This window comes from Dasypus novemcinctus, unplaced genomic scaffold, assembly GCF_030445035.2.
Source record: "Dasypus novemcinctus isolate mDasNov1 unplaced genomic scaffold, mDasNov1.1.hap2 scaffold_193, whole genome shotgun sequence".
In the NCBI taxonomy this organism is placed as follows: Eukaryota; Metazoa; Chordata; class Mammalia; order Cingulata; family Dasypodidae; genus Dasypus; species Dasypus novemcinctus.
This window is the reverse complement of record NW_026688170.1, coordinates 364298-385839: the sequence shown is the minus strand read 5'-3', so window position 1 is coordinate 385839 and position 21542 is coordinate 364298. Positions and strand designations below refer to the sequence as shown.

The following is a 21542-nucleotide window of genomic DNA, read 5'->3' as shown; positions in this document are numbered from 1 at the left end:
AATATTTTTTAAAAATTTTATTTAATTGCCTTTTTTTAAAGCTACATTGATCACAAAAAAGTTACATTAAAAAATATGAGGTTCCCATACTCCACCCCCACCATAATATGCAAATACAGAGAGACAGAAAGATGATTAATGGCTGGGACGGGTTGAGGGGAGTGGGGAAGGTGGAGTAACTCCCTTTGGATCTATGAGGGTTCCTTTGGAGTGGATAAAAATGTTCTGAAACTAGATAAATTTGATGCACAACATAGTGAATATACTAAATGCCACAGAATGTACTGTTAAAATTGTTAATTTTATGTTATGTTAATTTCACCTAACAAAAAAAATACAGATGTGAAGTGGAGGAAAAAGAAATGGTCATAATTATAATGTTCTTTGGTGCTTGAAAGGAACACTTTCTTTCTACTATATCTCTTACCTGCACAGTTCTGAGTTGTCACCTGCTGATGGTAGAGTTCCATGCCATCCAAAAGGACAAGGTGTGCCTACATTGCAAAAGAGCCACAAAAATCCTGACTGGCTCCTGTTCAAGGAATAGGTTCTCTAGTTCTAAAAATGGCTAAAAGCTAGGGTATTAAGTTAAAAAAGTATCATCAACACAGACATATGTTGAAATGTAGTGGAGAAATTCGGGTATGTGTGGTTTTGAAGGCCAGGACACGAGAATACCGAGAAGGAATTTGGTTTATTTTGACCGGCCGGGCTCGGCGGACTCTTGTCCTAATAAAAACCGAGCCCCGAACAGCCTTTTCCAGACCCTTTTATACAGAGAATATAGGATTAGGAAGACTAACAGTGATGGTAAACAGACCTTTGGTTAGGTTCTTCAGTGTTTGATCTTAGTATCAGATAGGTTATTTCCTCTAGGTGAGTTACATATTCTCCACATCCAAGCCAGTTTGGATTAGCATAGCTCCACATTATCTGGAGGCAGCCCTGAATACACACTCAGTCTCACATCCCTTCTGAACATTCAAAGACTGTAGGGCCTATATTACTTATCTGACCATCTTGGAGACTAGGTACTCTTGGAAATAATTTTGATTTAACACACAGGCTATATCAGTAGAATTTGAGAGAGGTTTGATTATTTGTGTATAGAGAGGCCAGCACTCAGGAAGGATTTTGAGAAGGAAAAATGGTTTATTGAAGGCCGGCTGGACTTGGTAACTTCCTGTTGCAAACCCAGGCCCAGAAAACTTTCAAGTTTCTTTTATACAGAGAGGAAAGGTTAAATGGTCCTTTTGTTTCAGTTCTCAATAGGCTTGAATTAGCATATATATCTTCCACAGCTTAGGTAAGCTTTTAGCATGGACTTCAGACATTCTAGATAAGCTTTTAGCATTTTGGTTTGCATTTCCCCTGAATACTTAAAGTTTATAGACCTTGCGTTGTTAAACTGTTTCCTGGGACTGGAGTCATTGCCATGACCAAGGTGACCGTGGTCACCAAGGGCAGGACTGCAGACAGGTTAGGTTATCTCTGAAGAGACAAAGAGCCTCCCATCCATAGCCCACATCACATACTCAAGAGTGAATTAGGAAGAAAAAGGAATTTTGCAATTGAGCAAGTCTCTTGCTAGTCTTCATTACTAGAACCAATTAAAGCATTTTTCTTTTCTGCTCTAGTACAGAACCTGGTCAGAGGGTTTTTCTCCTAGCTCACTTAAGCTTCCCCTCTTCTATTAGTGCCTTTGCAGGGTCCTCTCTTGTTGTAGAATTTGAGAGAGGTTTGATCCGGAGCTTTCTGTTTCAATCCCAAGCCCAGAATGAGATTTTTGAGTACTTTTTATACAGAGAGGAAAGGCCAAATGGTCCTTTTGTTTCAGTTCTCAATAGGCTTGAATTAGCATATATATCTTCCACATCTTAGGTAAGATTTTAGCATGGACCTTAGGTATTCTAGGTAAGCTTTTAGCATATTTTGTTTGCATTTCCCCTGAATACTTAAAGTTTATAGACCTTGCATTGTTAAACTGTTTCCTGGGACTGGAGTCCTTGCAATGGGACTGCAGCCTTTTATCATCCCACACCCACAAGTCACAGATAGTTTAGGTTATCTCTGAAGAGACAAAGAGCCTCCCACTCATAGCCCACATCACTCTGACCACAAGAACCTTCCCTGCCATTCTTTATGTCCCATTACCCCCCTCTTCCCTCCAGTTTCTCCTCCTCCCCCTCCTCCTCCTGCCTCTTCTCTCTCTTCTCTCAGGCTTTTCTAAACCACAAGAGGCAGTGGCTTCTTTTCTATTGTCATAGAACCTCAAATCCCAAAGACCTGCAGAATCACTCCTCAAAGTTTGCAAGTTTTTTCTATTACTTGTGTAGAGGACATGATCATTTTTGGTTACTGTTAGCATGGAGTATCTTTTTCAAAGATTTCACTTTCGGGCAGTTTTTATCCTGGATCTAAGGTGAGTCTCTTGTAGGCAGCACATGGATGGCTCATGTTTTTTCATCCATTCTGTCAGCCTGTATCCATTCACATTCAATGATATTACGGTAAATGCATTATTTACTTCTATCACTTTACTCTTTGGTTTTCATATGTCATGTCATTTCTGTCTGTATTTTCTCTCTTTTGGTTATCTGTTCTGCTATTCTTTCTTCTATAATCTCTTTCAAGCCCCTGTCTCCTGTCTTTTTCTGTCAGTTGTAAGGCTTCCTTTAATATTTCCTATAAAATGGAATCACTTTTATGAATTCTCTTACTTTCTGTTTTGTTTGTATTTTAAACTCACCTTCATATTTGAAGACCAATTTGCTTGATAAAGAATTCTCAGCTAGCAGTTTTTCTCTTTTAATATCCTAATTATATCATACCACTGTCTTCTCTCCTCCAAGTTCTGAGGAGAAATCCATACTAAATCTTTCTGGGCATCCATTGTATGTGATAGTTTGCTTCTCCATTGCTGCTCTCAGAATTTTCTTTGTCTTTGATGTTTGACATTTGGAGTAGTCCTATTAGACCTACTATGAATGTGAATAGATTTATGGGAGTAGGTCTATTCACATTTATTCTGATTGGGGTACACTGTGCTTCCTGGACATGCAAGGTCATTTCTTTCATGAGGGTTGGGAAATTTTCAGCTTTTATTTCCTCAGATACTCTTTCTGCCCCTTTTCCCTTCTCTTCTCCTTCTGGAACTCCCATGATATGCATGTTGTTGTGTTTTCTGTTACCACTCAACTCAATGAACCCTTGCTCCATTTTTTACATTCTTTCTCTTTCTGTTCTTTTCTCACTTCCATTTCTGCCATTCTATCTTCTGGATCACTTCTTGTTTCTTCTATCATTTCAAACTTGCTGTTGTATGCCTCTAATGTTTTTTGTTGTTGTTTTTTTGTTTGTTTGTTTCCTCTTTAGGAGGTACTGGCAATTGAACCCAGGACCTTGTGCATTGTAAGCAGATGCCCAACCACTGAGCTACATCTGCTCTGCAGTGAGAGTTCATTTTTTCATTTGTTTGCTTTTAGAAGGTGCCAGGGATCAAACCTGAGACCTTGTACATGGGAAGTATGTCCTCAACCACTTGAGCTACAACTGCTCCTCTCTAATTAGTTTTTTTTTATCTCACTATTGTGTCTTTCATTCCAATGAGTTCTTTACTTTTCTATTCAGGTTTCCAAATTCTTTTTTGTGCTCACTTGGTGTCTTCTTAATATCTTTTATCTTTTTATCCATATCGTCTTTCAATTCATTAATTTGATTTTGGGAATTTGTGTGCATCTCCTTGTTTAGTTGTCTGAAATCCTGTGTCTCTTCTGGGGACTTTGGTATATTCCTTTTCTTGGGTCATTTCTTCTATTTTCTTAGAATGACTTGTAACTTTTGCTGATGTCTAGGCATCTGATTTGGATGGTGAGTTTACTCAGACGCTCACTTTCCTTTCATAGGGATTTAGTGGCAGAAGGCTCTTACTGGTGTTCTTGATTCTTGATTCAACTTGTTCTGGGTCTTTAGGATTGTCCCTGTTAGTTGTTCAGATCTGGGCCCTGAGCAGAGTAATGTGTTGCAGACCTGCTTCCCAGGGCCTTGGGGAGGGAGAATGTAAAGACCAGAAAATGCCTCTCTCTTTTTTTTTTTTTCCTTCTTTTTATTTTATTTTATTTATTTATTTTTAATGTTATTCATTTTGTAAAAATATTACATTAAAAAAATATGAGGTGCCACTCAACCCCACCACCCCCACCCCACCACTCCCCCCCTCCCAGCAACACTCATTCCCATCATCATGACACATCCATTGCATTTGGTAAGTACATCTCTGGGCATCTCTGCACCTCATGGTCAATGGTCCACAACATAGCCCATACTCTCCCACGTTCCATCCAGTGGGCCCTGGGAGGATTTACAATGTCTGGTAATTGTCCCTGAAGCACCACCCAGGACAACTCCAAGTCCCAAAAATGCCTCCACATCTCATCTCTTCCTCCCATTCCCCATACCCATCAGCCACCATGGCCACTTTCCCCACACCAATGCCGCCTTTTCTCTGTGGACCTTGGATTGGTTGTGTCCATTGCACCTCTATGTCAAGAGGAGGCTCAGATTCCACATGGATACTGGATGCAATCCTCCTGCTTTTAGTTGTAGGCACTCTAGGCTCCTTGGTGTGGTGGTTGACATTCTTCAACTCCATGTTAGCTGAGTGGGGTAAGTCCAATAAATCAGAGTGTAGGAGTTGAAGTCTGTTGAGGCTCAGGGCCTGGCTATCATATTGTCAGTCCAGAGATTCAAATCCCCTAGATATATCTTAAACCCCAGCACCAACTACACTTCCAGTAAAGTAGCTTGCTTATTTATGTCTGTGTTCCCACATGCTTTTCTTTGGTCCACCAGCAGATGGCACTCATTGTCAGGCCTTCAGTTTGATGTCTGCCCAGAGTGTGTTTGCATCCATCAGACCAGATCACTGTGATAGAGAATCCTAAACTTTCTCAAAGGCAGTTCCTCAGGCTGTGCTGGTAGTCCTCTCCCTCATCCCAGGTAGGCAGTAATTCCATTCCCTTCTCTGTCCTCAACAACCAGTCCTGGTCAGTAGAGGAAGAGAGTGAGATTGTCAGATCTCCTCAGTCCTGGATCTCTTTAGTCCCCTGCTGGCTCCCTGGCAAACAATAGCAGGGCCCCAGGAGGTTAAGCTTTGGTCCACGTATGTAATATTTTGGTGGTCAGTGGAAACTTGAAGAAGCCAATATATATGACTTATATCAGGGATTCTGAACCTTTCAATTATTGATTTCATTACAGTCTCCCGACAGAAAGGGTTAATCTTTATTGTGCATGAAAATCTTGTAGGGAACATATTTAAAATACTATTTTCTGTAACTTATACCTGGATATTTTTATCCGTGGTTTGGGGTGGAGGACCAGAAATCTGCATTTAATTAAAATACATTAGTTTTCTTGATTAGGTACATGAACATAATAAAAAGTATCTGTCTAGAATAATCTCATGATGACTTCTGTCCCTTCAGCCTAGTTTACTCTGCCACTCTTTCAAATTATTATTATTATGAATTTCTTAACTCTATCCAGAAAGTTTTTCCTAAGGAAACAACAATTCATTTTAAACAAGCCTTTTATCCTACTATTGTATGTATTGGATGTTTTTAATTGTACCACATTGATTGCCTTCGTTTTCCTATATGGATATATTGTCATTTCTTTTTCCTCTGTTTTCCATGGGGTCAAAATTTAACATCCTAAATATATAAAATCCTATTTCATTTGATACGAACTTAACTTTCATGACATGTACATATACTTTACCTATACCTCTACAGACAGGGAGATTTTGTAACAATGAAAGGATCAACCTAAGGGAAAGATATGACACCAGTAAAAATATGCTCATTTAACACCTAAGATTCCATTTAATACCTAGAGCAAAAAAAATTGACACCTATCTGAGGGATACCCCTGTCAAGGAGGAGGGGGAAAGCTTGATGTCTACTGATCTCCCAAATTCAGGTCCTTGCACTATGCTCCAAAATTCAGAGCACTCATCCTGATTGTTTTAATCATATATTTATAAAGTTTGGCTCACCAAGAACATGTTCTCCCCCTGAAAGTACAGCATATACTAGTTGATTTCCAATGATTGTCTTGGAATGTATGAGCAAATGAATGCCTGAATGGATGGCTCACCAGGCAGAGGTGAAGATGTAAGAGAGTAGAGCATATTGTTGAAACTTTAGGTTTTCCCAAATGCCTTCAGTAACATACCCCAAACTGAATGCTTTGAGATGTTAATAGCTATTCAATTAAAAACAGGAGTTCAGTACTCAAACTTTATCTTCTCTGTTCCTTATTTGAATATGCCCAATGCCCATTTTAGTGTCTATTTTTTAAATATACTTTTAAATTTTTTAAAAAAGATACTTAGACTACATGTTACAAAAAATATAGAGGGGATTCCCATATGCCCCAATCTCAACTCTCCCATAATTTCCCACATTAGCAACATCCTCCATATATTTGTTACAATTGGTATATTTGTTACAATTCATAGATGTTTGTTACAATTGATGAACATATTTTGGAGCATTGCCACTAAGAGTGTATTATAGTTTACATTGTAGTTTAACTCCCTGCCCATCACGGTGTTTAAGTCCATTTCCCCATGTTCACAAACTTATTAGACCAGAATTTTATTAATATCTGAAAGAAGTGCTCCTTGGAACACTGTTTAGAATATGCTGACCTTTAGTGTAAGATAATTCTGTTGGGTGGTTTGCAGATGAGTCGTAGAGGTGGGTGGTGGCCAGTTTGGAGGTTTCCATTCTAAAATGCTGGATGAACTTGAATTTTATTATGCAAACTATATAAATAATTGAATGGTTTTAGATAAGAAATATTTTGCATTTTTACACATGTGCTAGCCACAATGTAGAAGATAAAGTTGAGGGAGGCTGGACCAGAAGTGGAGAAATTATTTGGAAGCTTGTGACAATAATCCAGGCTATCAGTGATGAAATACTGGACTAAGTCTACAATGAGAAATGGGGACGCAGGGTGGAATTGAGAAGATATATTTAGGAAGTAGTATTGACACATCTTCAGAGTAATTGTATTTCAGAATGATAGAGTGGGAGATATATAGGAAATTTTCCAGTTTCTGGCTTAGAGAATTGGGCAGGGGTGGTGACATTCATACTGAAAAAGAAAAGGGTGTAGAACTGTGGGGTAACAGCCTTAGTTTGAGGGATCTATGAAAAACAAGTGAGAAGTTCACATCTGGGACTCGGGAGAGAGATCTGGGCTAGATATGAAAAGTTAAGAGCCCTTGGCATCATGCTTGAAACAATAGGTTTGGATGTGGTCACTGAAATAGACTATGGTGAATGAGAAGGAAAGTGAGAAGACTGAACCTTGTGGAACATCAACATGTAAATGGTTAACAGAGGAAGAGGACACTGAGATGTATGAAAGAAAATTAGCAGGGAGCCCCAAGAGGTAAATATGGTGAAGCCAAGATAGCAGAAGGGGAAGAACATAATCAAATCTGTTAACACTACAGAAAATCAGGAAGGAAAGTTCAAGAATGATAAAGAAAGTGGCCTTTCATGTGAGAATTTGAATGTAATTGGAATACCCATAGGAGAGTTGTTCCACTGGAGTGGTTGGCTGGGTTCAGCAAGTTGAAAAACACAGAGGGCTGAAATAGAAATGAATAGGTCTGGAGAGGGACTGCATGGGACTGCTTCTAAGGGGTTTATCTCTGAAAGGACAGCCAGAGGAGGCTGTGTTGGGGTCTTCAAGGAAGCTGTCCTGACACTGTCCAGATGTCACCAGGGAAGACTGTTATTGGGCATCATGGGGGAGACCAGCAAGGCTCTATACAACAAGGCTCTCGAGCTTTGCTCTTTGTATAAACAGAAAGTGCTAATTGTCCTGTGCATTAATCAGTCCTTTGGCTGATGTCAGGCAAAGGAGACCACCCCCTGTGCTCTGGCCTCTCTGTGCCCCACCTGGGCCTACAGCAAGCCCAGAGGATCAAGCAGTGCCCTGACCTCATCCATGCCCTGCACTGAGCATGTCAGGGCACAATGGCGGGAGTCACACAAATAGAGGACTCCTGTACCCACAGGCTGGCAGGCTCATTCTAAGTGTTTTTTCTGCCCTTGGAAAATGTATTAGCCAGCCAAAGGGGTGCTGATGCAAAATACCAGAAATTGGTTGGTTTTTATAGGGTATTTATTTTGGGTAGAAGCTTACAGATACCAGGACATAAAGCATAAATTACTTCCCTCACCAAAGTCTAATTGGAGCAATATGGCTGCTGATGTCTGTGAAGGTTCAGGCTTCCTGGGTTCCTACATTCCTGGGGCTTTTCTCTGGGCTCAAGGTTCCTTTCTTCCTGGTGCTGACTTCTCTTTTCTCTGCATGCTGACTTCCTGGGACTTCAGCTTAAGTCTTCAGCATTAAACTCCAACATCAGAAATTCTCAACTCTGTTCTTTGCCACACCTTTTATCTGTGAGTCCTCAACCACCAAAGTGTGGGGACTCAATGCCCTAATCATAACTCAATCAGGGAAGTGGACTTGGCCCAATGGATAGGGCTTCCACCTACCACATGGGAGGTTCATGGTTCAAACACCGGGCCTCCGTGACCCATGTGGAGCTGGCCCACATGCAGTGCTGATGTGTGCAAGGAGTGCTGTGCCACACAGGGGTGTCCCCCACATAGGGAAGCCCCATGCACAAGGAGTGCACCCCATAAGGAGAGCTGTCCAGCATTTTAACCCCATGGAAAACACAGGAAAAGGAAATGACAATATATCCATATAGGAAAAGGAAGGCAATCAATATGGTACAATTCAAAACATCCAATACATATAATAGTAGGAAAAAAGGGTTGTGTTTAAAATGAATTGTTACCTTAGGACAAACTTTCTGGATAGAGTTAAGAAATTCATAATAATAATAATTTGAAAGAGTGGCAGAGTAAACTAGGCTGATGGGACAGAAGTAATCATGAGATTATTCTAGATTGATATTTTTCATTATGTTCATGTATCTAATCAAGAAAACTAATATATTTTAAATAAAATGCAGATTTCTGGTTCTCCACACCAAATCACAGATAAAAATATCTGAGTATAAGGTATAGAAAATAGTATTTTAAATATGTTTCCTACAAGATTTTCATGTACAATAAAGATTGAACCTTTCTGTTGGGAGACTGTAATGAATTTAATAATTGAAAGGTTCAGAATCCCTGACATAAGTCATATATATTGGCTTCTTCATTTTCCACTGACCACTAAAATATTATATTCCTGGACCACAGTTTAACCTCCTGCCACAATGTCTTTAAATTATAGTTTTGTTTTTTATTTACCAAGAAAGGGTTCTTATTTGCTTTAAAAAAATTATCTTTTTTATTATTATTCTTTTTTATTCATTGTCTCTAATAACAGTTATATGTTATTTAATTATCCCTGTAAAAGCTATCACTTTCAGCATTCTTGCATCAGGAAAACTTTTTCTTAAGAATGGTATGTTTTCTTCTCTGTGAAAAACAAATATGTAGTTGCTTTTTAGCCTGAGAAACTATTTAACAAAAATGATAAAAGCATGGCTGCCCTGATAGAAGGGGCTGAGGGTCAGAACTGTGTACTCTCAGTTTCCTCCATGACTCTTGCATTAATTCCTCACTGCTGTAATGGATTCCGTATAATGGGTTGGCTTACCAACAGGGATTTACAGACTCAAGGTTTCAGAGGCTAGAAGGCTCGCTTCCTCCCAGAGTCACTACCTTGGCTTTTCTGTCATGTGCTGATGCATATGGCTGCATCTTCTCCTTTCTCTTCTGGGTTCTGTTGACTTCCAGCTTCAGGCTGCTCCCAGAGCTTCCTTTCCACATCCATTTGGTTTGCTTATAAGGACTTCAGCGACACTGGATTTAAGGCCCATATATTCAAAGGTCCTATTTACAAAAGTGTTCCCACCCACAGACCATGGGTTGGAACCTGAACATACCTTTTGTGGGGGACATTATGCAATCCCCAACACCAATGATTCCCTCTGACAACTCACCTTTCCAATGGGACCCAGAAAGCAATAAAAAAATCATTAAGTGAAAAATCACTTTGGAAATCAGTATTTCAAATGTCCACAATTCTCACTTTGCTCTGAACACTAATTCAGTCAAATTTGATGCAATTTGTATTAACTCTCCTGTGAGAATGTTTACTTTAGCCTTTTTTATAGCTTTAACTTCTTTGGGGCTTTAGTTTCAAGAGGATTTCATAATTATTTCTATAAATATATATTTGTGCATATACTAAAAAACCATTATGGAAAGATGGGGTACAAATAGTCTGAATACATATTCATTATTATTATCTTTATTGAAATCTTGTTAACTCAAATGGCTTCCATTACTTTACAATGATTCTTCTGGGAATATGGCAGATTAGCAAGACAGAGGATTCTCTTCTCTTCCAGAAAAATAGCTAGAGGACAGGCAGAAATGGCCTGGAAAGAAACTTCTAGGGGTCAGGACCCCAGGAGAAGGCTGGACACCACCAAGCAGAGAGAGGGGCAATGGAAAAAACCATGGTGACAAAACTGTGAGTACATGCTGCAGCTGCCAGTATCCACCCCCACCATACAGACACTTTGAATTCTCAGGCCTCAGGGCCACTGGCTACAAACCAGGACCCACCTCTCAGAAGTGAGGAGAGAGCAACACAGCCTAAGGCTGGCTGCTTTCGGCCAACTGTGCCCTTGAGCTCCAGCATGCGGCTGGGTGGGGCCCTGCTATTGTTTGGAAGCAAGCAGGGGACTAATTGCCCTCTCTATTGACCAGGACTGAATGTTTGAATTAGGGGGCTCTTAGCCTCCAGGCAGGATCCTCTATCACAGTGATCTGGTCTGGTGGATGCAAACACTCTCTGACCAGGCTTTGAATTGAGAAGGCTGACAAAGAGTGCCATCTGCTGGACCAAGGAAAAGCATATAAGGAACACAAATAAACAAGAGAGGCATTTTCTGGTCTTCACAGTCTCCCTCCCCAAGGGCCTAGGAAGCAGGTCTGCAACACATTACTCTGCTCAGGGCCCAGATCTGAGCAACTAACAGGGACAATCCTAAGACCCAGAACAAGTTGAACCAAGAATCAAGGGCACCAGTAACGCACAGTCTCCTGCCACTAAATCCCTATGAAAGGAAAGTGAGCATCTGAGTAAACTCACCATTTAAATCAGATGCCTAGACATCAGGAAAAAGTTACAAGTCATTCTGAGAAAAGAAAAGAAATGACCCAAAAAAAGGAATCTATCAAAGTTCCCAGAAGAGACACAGGATTTTAGACAACTAACCAAGGAGATGCACACAAACTTCCAAAATCAAATTAATGAATTGAAAGATGATATGGATAAAAAGATAAAAGATATCAAGAAGACAAGTGAGCACAAAGAAGAATTTGGAAGCCTGAATAGAAAAGTAACAGAACTCATGGTAATGAAAGACACCATAGTGGGATAAAAAACAAATTAGAGGGGAGCAGTTGTAGCTCACGTGGTTGAGGATCTACTTTTCATGTACCAGGTCCCAGGTTTGATCCGTGGCACCTTCTAAAAACAACAAATGAAAAAATGAACTCTCACTGCAGTGCAGATGTAGCTCAGTGGTTGGGCATCTGCTTATAATGCACAAGGTCCTGGGTTCAATTGTCAGTACCTCCTAAAGAGGAAACAAACAAAACAACAACAAAAAACATTAGAGGCATACAACAGCAAGTTTGAAATGACAGAAGAAACAATAAGTGATGCAGAAGACAGAACAGCAGAAATGGAAGAGAGAAAAGAACAGAAAGAGAAAAGAATGTGAAAAATTGAGCAAGGGCTCAGGGAGTTGAGTGATAACAGAAAACACAACCACATGCATGTCATGTCAGTTCCAGAAGGGGAAGAGAAAGGAAAGGGGCAGAAAGAGTATCTGGGGTAATAAGAGCTGAAAATTTCCCAACCCTTATGAAAGTAATGACCTTGCATGTCCAGGAAGCACAGTGTACCCCAATCAGAATAAATGTGAATAGATCTACTCCAATAGGTCTATTCAGATTCATAGTAGGTCTAACAGGACTACTCCAATTGCCAAATGTCAAAGATAAAGAGAAAATTCTGACAGCAGCAGTGGAGAAGCAAACTATCACATACAATGGATGCCCAGAAAGATTTTTTGTGGATTTCTCATCAGAACTTGGAGAAGAGAAGACAATGGCATGATGTAATTAGGATACTAAAAGAGAAAAACTGCCAGCTGAGAAATCTTTATCCACCAAAATTGGCCTTCAAATATGAAGGTGCATTTAAAATACAAAGAAAACAGAAATTAAGAGAATTCATGAAAATGATTCCATTTTGTAGGAAATATTAAAGGAGGCCTTACCACTTGACAGGAAAAGACAGGATACAGAGGTTTGGAAGAGATTATAGGAGAAAGAATAGCAGAAAGGATAATCAAGAGAGTGAAAATACAGACAGAAATAAGACATGACATATGAAAACCAAAGAATAAAATGATAGAAGTAAATAACGCATTTACTGTAATAACATTGAATGTGAATGGATTAAACTCCCCAATCAAAAGATATAGGCTGGGAAGCAGACCACATGGAGGGTCCAGGGTTCAACCCCCAGGGCCTCCTGTCCTGTGCGGTAAGCTGGCCTATGTGCAGTGTTGCTGCACTCAAGGAGTGCCCTGCCATGCAGGGGTGCCCCTGCATAGCAGTGCCTTATGTGTAAGGAGTGTGCCCCACAAGGAGAGCTGCCCCATGTGAAAAAAAGTGCAGCTCACCCAGGAGTGGCACTTCACATGGAGAGCTGAACAGCAAGATGATGGAACAACAAAAAAAAAGAGACAGTTTCCCAGTGCTGCCAGATAATGCAAGCAGACACAGAAGAACACACAGCAAATGGACACAGAGAGCAGACAATGGAGGGGGAAGGGGATAGGAATAAATAAAATAAATCTTTAAAAAAATGATACAGGCTGACAGAATGGATGGAAAAACATGAGCCATCCATGTGCTGCCTACAAGAGACTCACCTTAGATCCAGGATAAAAACTGCCTGAAAATGAAATCTTTGAAAAAGATGCTCCATGCTAACAGTAACCAAAAAAATCATGTCCTCTACACAAGTAAAAGAAAAAACTTGCAAACTTTGATGAGTGATTCTGCAGTTCTTTGGGATTTGAGGGTTCTATGACAATGGAAATGAGGCCACTGCCTCTTGTGGTTTAGAAAAGCCTGAGAGAAGAGAGAGAAGAGGCAGGAGGAGGAGGGGGAGGAGGGGGAGGAGGAACTGGAGGGAGGAAGGGAGAAATGGGACATAAAGAATGCCAGGGAAGGTTCATGTGGTCAGAGAGGACCCTGCAAGGGCACTAATAGAAGAGGGGAAGCTTAAGTGAGCTAGGAGAAAAACCCTCTGACCAGGTTCTGTACTAGAGCAGAAAAGAAAAATGCTTTAATTGGTTCTAGTAATGAAGTCTAGCAAGAGACTTGCTCAATTGCAAAATTCGTTTTTCCTCCTAATTCATCTTGAGTATGTCTGTGTTGATAACACTTGTTTAACGTAATACCCTAGCTTTTAGCCATTTTTAGAACTAGAGAAACCTATTCCTTGTACAGGAACCAGTCAGGATTTTTGTGGCTCCTTTGCAATGTAGGCACACCTTGTCCTTTTGGATGGCATGGAACTCTACCATCAGCAGGTGACAACTCAGAACTGTGCAGGTGAGAGATATAGTAGAAAGAAAAGCACGATAAGAGCATTATAATTATGAGAGTTTCTTTTTCCTCCACTTCACATTATCTGTATATTTTTTGTTAGGTGAAAGCGACATAACATAAAATTAACAATTTTAACAGTACATTCTGTGGCATTTAGTATATTCACTATGTTGCGCATCAAATTTACCTAATTTCAGAACATTTTTATCCATTCTGAAGGAAATCTCATAGACCCAAAAGGAGTTACTCCACCTTTCCCACTCCTCTCAACCCCTGCCAGCCATTAATCCTCGTTCTGTCTCTCTTTATTTGCATAGTATAGTGGGGGATAGGGGGGTGGGAACCTCATATTTTTAATGTAACATTTGTGCTCAAGGTAGCTTAAAAAAAGGCAATTAAATAAAAAATTTTTTAAAGTTTCCATTTATATGATAGTTTTTTGACATTACAGGAATAATCTATTTGGAGAGATTACACAAGTCCCAAAAGATGAATTACTGGTAGTTTGTCACAAGTATTGCTCCAAAATATTCCAAGTGTTGATTCACTTATAACCATAGCATTTCATAGGTCTTAATTTCCCTTGAAGATTTTCCACTTTAAAATCCTGTGTATCTTGGGAAATTACAATAATTCTGTTCATTTTAACTATTTTTATAATCTTGGGTTCTAGAATCACGACCTGTTAGTTGAAAAGGGGCCAGTAACCATCTGTTTACAATGAGACTTCCCGCTCCCCCCCACCCAGCGCACCTCCTGCTGCCCTTTATTGCGCTGCACCCTGAGCTTCAGTCTTCTGTGACAAAGAAGAATATTTATCTCACAAGGGGGGTTGGGGCTGACAACTCCTCCCGGGAGGCGTCCCCATACCTGGTCAGGAGGATCTGCGTGGCTGCCAGGCGCTGGCCGGATGTCAGGGGTGGGGAGACCCTCCTCCCGGAGGACGCAGGTAGGGGCCCCGAAGTCTAGTGGGACTGGAGCGGGCAGGAGCCCTAAGTGCGCAGGCCAGCCTGGGGCCGCGGCAGGGGTGGGGCTTCTGTCAAGGGCGTGGAGGGCGCTCAGCCCCGCCGCTGGCCGCGCAGCCGCTTTCCCCACCGCTCAGCCCCGCCCCTGGCTGTTTAGCCCCGCCCCTGAGGCCCCGCCCAGCACGCGGCGCAGCGGCTGCAGCTTTCAGACCCTCGGGGGTTCCAGTCCCGGCGGTGTCCTGGTTCTTGGGCCTGGCGGAGGCTCCGCGCGCGGCAGCGAGCACTGGCCCGGAACCCTCAGGCGGAGCGCACGGTCCCTTCTCAGATGCCAGCCTGCTCCTGGCCCGGAGCCCAGTACGTGTGCGGACCCCACCAGGGGACGCGGGGCTGCGGGGGCGCGGGGCTGCGGGGGCCGCCGGCAGCGCAGAAAAGCGGACGAGCGGCCGTCCCCGCGCTGCGCTGAGGACGCGCCCGGCTGCACGGCCGCCAAAGCTCCCGCTGTGCGGTTGGGGGCTGCCTTCGCGGGGCCCGTGGGCGGCGGGGGACCTGGGGCCTGCTTCAGTCTTTGGCATTTTTCCATACACGGATAACTTGTTTATTCTGTGAAAGTTAGTTGAATGAAATTACCTCGTTAGAACTGCAGAGCTATTTACGATGTACCACCTTCTCTTATCCAAGCCCCGGTTGATAGGCATTTGTATTTTTTTCCCCAGTTTTGGCGGCCATGAACTTGCTGTGGGAATCATGGTACAGCAATTTGTCTTGGATAGATATCTCGAAGTGGAACTAGCAACAATGATGTAAGTTTATATTTTTAAGAAACTGACAAAATGTTTCCCAAAGTGGCAGCACCATTTGGCATTCTCACTAGAAATATATGAGGGTTCCAGGTTTTCCACATCTTCTTTAACAGTTGGTATTATCTGTCTTGATTTTAGCCATTTTACTATGTCTATATGATAAGTCATAGCAGGTTTTAATTTGTATTTCCCTAGTGATGAAAAGAATTGAATGTTTCTTCTCTGGTGAAAGTGTTATTTACATAGTTTCCCATTTTTAAGTGCTGTTTGTTGTTTTTTTTAACAAATCATTTTTATCAATACTTATCAACAAAGCATACAGTTCACTGCACAATCAGTGGTGTTTGGCAGCATCACATAGTTGTGCATTCATCACCTCCATCATTACTAGAGCATTTTCCTAATTTGAATAATAATTTAAAAAGTAAATCCATCACTTCTTCATCTGTGCTTCCCCTACTGTTCACAGCTCCCCTTTTTGGCTATTCTTGCACAGATACTTTTATTTCCCCTCTATAAATTGATTTATATTTATGTTTTATGTAAATGGAATCATACAATATGTTATACAATATATTTAGTTCATAGCGATCCTCTGTTTATTGTATTTGTCCTTTTGTGTCTGGTTTGCTTCACTCAACATAATGTCCTCCAGGTTCATTGATGTTGTCAAATGTTTTAGGACTTCTTTTCTTTTTTTTTAAGATTTATTTTTTATTTATTATTCTTCCCTTCCCCACCCCACCCCCAGTTGTCTGCTCTCTGTGTCCATTTGCTGTGTATTCTTCTTGTGTCCACTGGTAATCTTGTCAGCGACACCCAGAATCTGTGCCTCATTTTGTTGCGTCATCTTGTTCTGTCAGCTCTCTGTGTGTGTGGCACCACTCCTGGGCAGGCTGCACTTTCTTTTGTGCTGGGTGGCTCTCCATACGGGGTGCACTCCTTGCACGTGGGGCTCCCCTATGCGGGGGACACCCCTGCGTGCCACAGCACTCCTTGGGAAAATCAGCACTATGTATGGGCCAGCTCATCACATGGATCAGGAGGCCCTGGGTTTGAACCTTGGACCTCCTATGTGGTAGGCAGATGCCCTGTCTGGCCAAATCTGCTTGCCCATTTCTTCTTAAGTACTGCATAATATTCCATTGTGGGAATATACCACTGTTTGTTTATCCATTTGTCAGTTGATGGGCACCTGGGTTCTTTCCAGCTTTTGACATTGTGACTAGCACTGCTATGAACATGAGTGTGCAGATGTGTATTTGTATCACTGCTTTCAATTCTGGGTGTAGACCCAATAGTGATAGTGCTGGGTCACTGGCAAATCTATATTCAACTTCTTTTTTTAAAAAAAAGATTTATTTATTTATTTATTTCCCTCCCCTCATCCCCGCCCTGCCCCAGTTGTCTGCTCTCTGTGTCTATTTGCTGCATCTTCTTCTTTGTCCACTTCTGTTGTTGTCAGCGGCACGGGAATCTGTGTTTCTTTTTGTTGCATCATCTTGTGTCAGCTCTCCATGTGTGAAGCACCATTCTTAGGCAGGCTGCACTTTCTTTTGCACTGTGCAGCTCTTCTTCCGGGGCACACTCCTTGCATGTGGGGCTCCCCTATGTGGGGGACACCCCTGCGTGGCAGGACACTCCTTGTGCACATCAGCACTGCACATGGGCCAGCTCCATATGGGTCGAAGAGGCCCGGGGTTTGAACCACAGACCTCCCATGTGGTAGACAGATGCCCTAACCACTGGGCCAAGTCCGCTGCCCTATATTCAACTTCTTTAGGAACTGCCCAACAGTCCTCCACAGTGGCTGTACCATTCTGCATTCCCACCAATTGTGAGTAAGAGTTCCTATCTCTCCACATCCTCTCCAACATTTGTAGTTCTCTGACTTTTTAATTGTGGCCATTCTGGTAGGCGTGAAAAGATATCTCTTAGTTATGATTTGTATTTCCCTAATCATTACTCATATTGAACATTTTTTCACGTGTTTTCTCACCATTTGTATTTCTTCTTTGGACAAATGTCTATTCATGTCTTTTGCCCATTTTTTAATTGAGTCTTTTTTTATTTTTGAGTTGTAACATCTCTTTACATATGGATATTAATCCCTTATTGGACATGTGATTTCCAAGTATTTCCTTCTGCTGAGGCAGCTGCCTTTTCACCCTTTTGACAAAGTCCTGTGAGCTGTACATGTGTTTAATTTTGAGGAGGTCCCATTTATCCATTTTTTCTTTTGTTTTGTGTGCTTTGGATGTAAGGTCCAAGAAACCACCATGTAGCTCAAGGTCTTTAAGATGTTTCCCTACATTTTCTTCAAGAAGTTTTATGGTCCTTTTATATCTAGATCTCTGATCCATTTTGAGTTGATTCTTGTATGGGATGTAAGATAGGGGTTCCATTCCATTCTTTTGGTTATAGATATCCAGGTCTCCCAGCACCATTTATTAAAGGGACTTTCCCCCCATTAACATGGACTTGGTAGGTGTCTGAAAAACTAGTTGACCATGGAGGTGGGAGTTTATTTCTGGACTCTAAATTCTATTATACTGATCAATGAGTCTCTCTTTATGCCAGTGCCATGCTGTTTTGGCCACTTGTAGCATTGTAATATGTTTCAAGGTCTGGCATTGAAGTTCCTCCCATGTTGCTCTTCTTTTTTAGAATGTTTTTGGTTACTTGGGTGCATTTCCCTTCCAAATGAATTTGGTAATTGCCTTTTCTATTTCTGTCAAGTAGGCTGTTGGAATTTTTATTGGTATTACATTGAGTCTATAAGTCAGTTTAGGTTGGATTGACATCTTCATGATATTTAGTCTTAGAGTACATGAACACGGAGTGTCATTCCATTTGTTTAGGCATTTTAAATTTCTTTTACCACTCTTTTGTAGTTTTCTGCATCTAGGTCCTGTACTTCTTTGACTAAGTTGATGCCTACATATTGAGTCTTTTTGTTGCTATTGTAAATGGAATTTTCCCCTGATTTCTCCTCAGACTGTGCAGTACTACTGTACAAGAACACTGATTTCTGCATGTGGATCTTGTATTCTGCCACTTTGCTGAACTCATTTCTTATGTCAGGTAGCTTTGTTGTAGACATTTCAGAATTTTCTAAATATAGGATCATGTCATCTGCTGATAGTGCAAGTTTTATGTCCCCTTTTCCTATTTGGATGCCTTTAATTTTTTTTTCTTCTCTAATTACTCTAACTAGAACTTGTAGTACAATGTTGAATAGCAATGGTGATAGTAGGCATCCTTGTCTTGTTCCTGATCTTAGATGGAAAGCTTTCCACCTTTCCCCACTGAGTACAATGTTGGCTGTGGGTTTTTCATATATGCCTTTTATCATATTGTGGCATTTTCCTTCTATTCATACCTTTTGAAGTGTTTTTTACCAAGAAAGAATGCTGGATTCTGTCAAATGCCTTTTCTGTGTCTATTGTGATCACCATGTGTTTTTTCCCTTCAATTTTTTTTAATGTGTATTATGTTGATGGTTTTTTTTTTATGTTGAGCTAACCTTGTAACCAGGAACAAATCCACCTTGGTCATGATGTGTAAGTCTTCAATAATGCTGCTGGATTCAATTTGTCAATATTTTGTTGAGAATTTTTGCATCTCTGTGTTCATTGAAGAGATTGGTCTGTACTTTTCTTTCCGTGTAGTGTCTTTTATCTGGCTTTGGTGTTAGGGAGATGTTGGCTTCATAAAAAGAGTGGGGTAATTTTCCCTCCTCCTCATCATGTTGGAAGAGTTTAAACAGGATTGTTGTTAATTCTTTTTGAAATGTTTGGTTGAATTTATCTCTGAAGTCATCTGGTCCTGAGCTTTTCCTTGTTGGGAGGTGTTTGATGATGGATTCAGTCTCTTTAAATGTGGTTGGTTTGTTAATTCTTGTATTTCTTGTAGTGTCAGTGTAGGTTGGCTGTGCCTTTCTAGGAATTTTCCCATTTCTAGGTTGTCATTGTTGGCATACAGTTTCTCATAATATCATCTTTTGATACTTTTTATTTCTGTGGGGTCAGTCATTACTTCCCTCCTTTCATTTCTGATTGTATTTATTTGCCTATTTTTCTCCTTTGTTAATCTTGCTAGCGATTTGTCAATTTTACTGATCTTCTCAAAGGACCAGCTTTTGGTTTTGATTTTATCTATTTTTTTTCTTGTTGTTATTGTTCTCAATTTCATTTATTTCTGCTCTAATCTTTATTATTTCTTTCCTTCTGTTTGCTTTGAGGATTGGTTTGCTGTTCTTTTTCCAATTTCTCTAGGTGTTCAGTTAAGTCTTTGAGTTTAGTGCTTTCTTCTTTTTTAATATAGGTGTTTAGGGCTATAAATTTCCCTCTCCAGACTTTGCTGTATCCCTTAAGTTTTGGTAATTTGTGTTCTCATTTTCATTTGTCTATATATTTACTAATTTCACTTGCAATTTCTTCTTTGATCTACTGATCATTTAACAGTGTGTTGTTCAGACTCCACATAGTTGCAAAGTTATCTTTTTCCTGTCTATTCTTGATTTCCAATTTTGTTCCATTATGATCTAAGAAGGTGCTTTGTATAATTTCAGTCTTTTCATATGTATTGAGACCTGCAGTGTGCCCTACATGTGGTGTATCCTGGTGAAGGATCCATGGGCACATGGGAAGAAGGTATAACCTGCTGTGTTTGGATTCAGCATTCTGTGTGTCTGTTAGGTCTAACTCATTTATTGTTCTTTAAGTTCTCTGTTTTCCTTGTTGATCTTCTGTCCAGTTGTTCTGTCTCATAATGTGAGTAGTGTATTAGAGTCTCCAGTGATTATTGTACAGATACCTGTTTCTCCCTTCAGTTTTGACAGAGTTTGTCTTATGTATTTTGGGAAACCCTGGTTAGGTGCATAAATATATCTTTCTGGTGGGTCGTCCTTTTAATTAATATGTAATGGCCTTCTCTGACTCATAACTTTTTTTCACTTCAAGTCTGTTTTGTCCAATAATAGTATAGCTGTCCCTGCTCTTTTTTGGTTACTATTTGCATGAAGTATCTTTTTCCAACTTTTTACTTATAGCTGGTTTGTATCCGTGAGTCAAAGGTGGGTCTCTTGTGAGCAGCATATGGATGGCTCATGTGTTTATTATCCATGCTGTCAATCTATGTCTTTTGTTTGGTGCATTTAATCCATTAACAATCAATGATAGGACTGTAAATGCATTGTTTACTTCCTACATTTTATTCTTTTGTTTTCATGTGTCATGTCATATTTTGGTCTGTCTTTTTTCTCTTGATTATCCTTTCTGCTCTTCTTTTTCCTCTACTCTCCTCCAGGCCTTTCTCTTCTTTTTCTTTCAGGCTCTATGGCTTCCTTATTATTTCCTGCAATTTGGATTCTTTTTTACAAACTCTCTTAGTTTCTGTTTGTGGATATTTTATACTCACCTTCATATTTGGAGGACAGTTTTGCTGGGTGCAGAATTCTTGGCTGGCAGTTTTTCTCTTTCAGTCTCCTAATTGCATCATACCACTGTCTTCTCACCTCCATGATTTCTGATGAGAAATCCACACTATTACTGGGCATCCCTTGTATGTGATGATTTGCTTCCCTTACTGCTCTCAGAATTTTCTCTTTATCTTTGACATTTGACATTCTGAAGAATATATCTTTTGGAGTATGTCTATTTGGATTTATTCCAATTAGGATAAGGTGGGCTTCTTAGACATGCAGAGTCATTCCTTTTGTGAGCATTGGGAAATTTTAACTATTTCCTTAAATACTCTTTCTGACCCTTTTCCCTTCTCTTCTCTTTCTGGAACTCCCATGACATGTTTTTTTTTTGTGTTTTCTGTTGTCATTCATCTCCCTGAGGCTCTGCTCAATTTTTTTTCCCCATTTTTTTCCTCCCTCTGTTCTTTTCTCTCTTCAATTTCAGCTGTTCTGTCTTTGGTATCACTTCTACTTTCTTCTGTCCTTTCAAGTCTGCCTGAAATTGTTGTAGACCTTTAATGTGCTTTTGATGTCGCCTATTGTGTTTTTCATT

The 21542-nt window shown here is 40.5% G+C and overlaps 1 long non-coding RNA gene across 1 annotated transcript in view; it reads left to right on the top strand.

Annotated features, from left to right (window-relative positions):
- Nucleotides 1-14616: 14616 nt before the first annotated feature.
- LOC139438531 (uncharacterized) overlaps nucleotides 14617-21542 on the top strand; it is a 50201-nt gene continuing 43275 nt past the window's right edge. Inside the window, exons 1-2 of the long non-coding RNA XR_011648205.1 lie at nucleotides 14617-14706; nucleotides 15436-15522. This is a non-coding gene — a long non-coding RNA (uncharacterized lncRNA). The remainder of the gene's footprint in view (nucleotides 14707-15435; nucleotides 15523-21542) is intronic.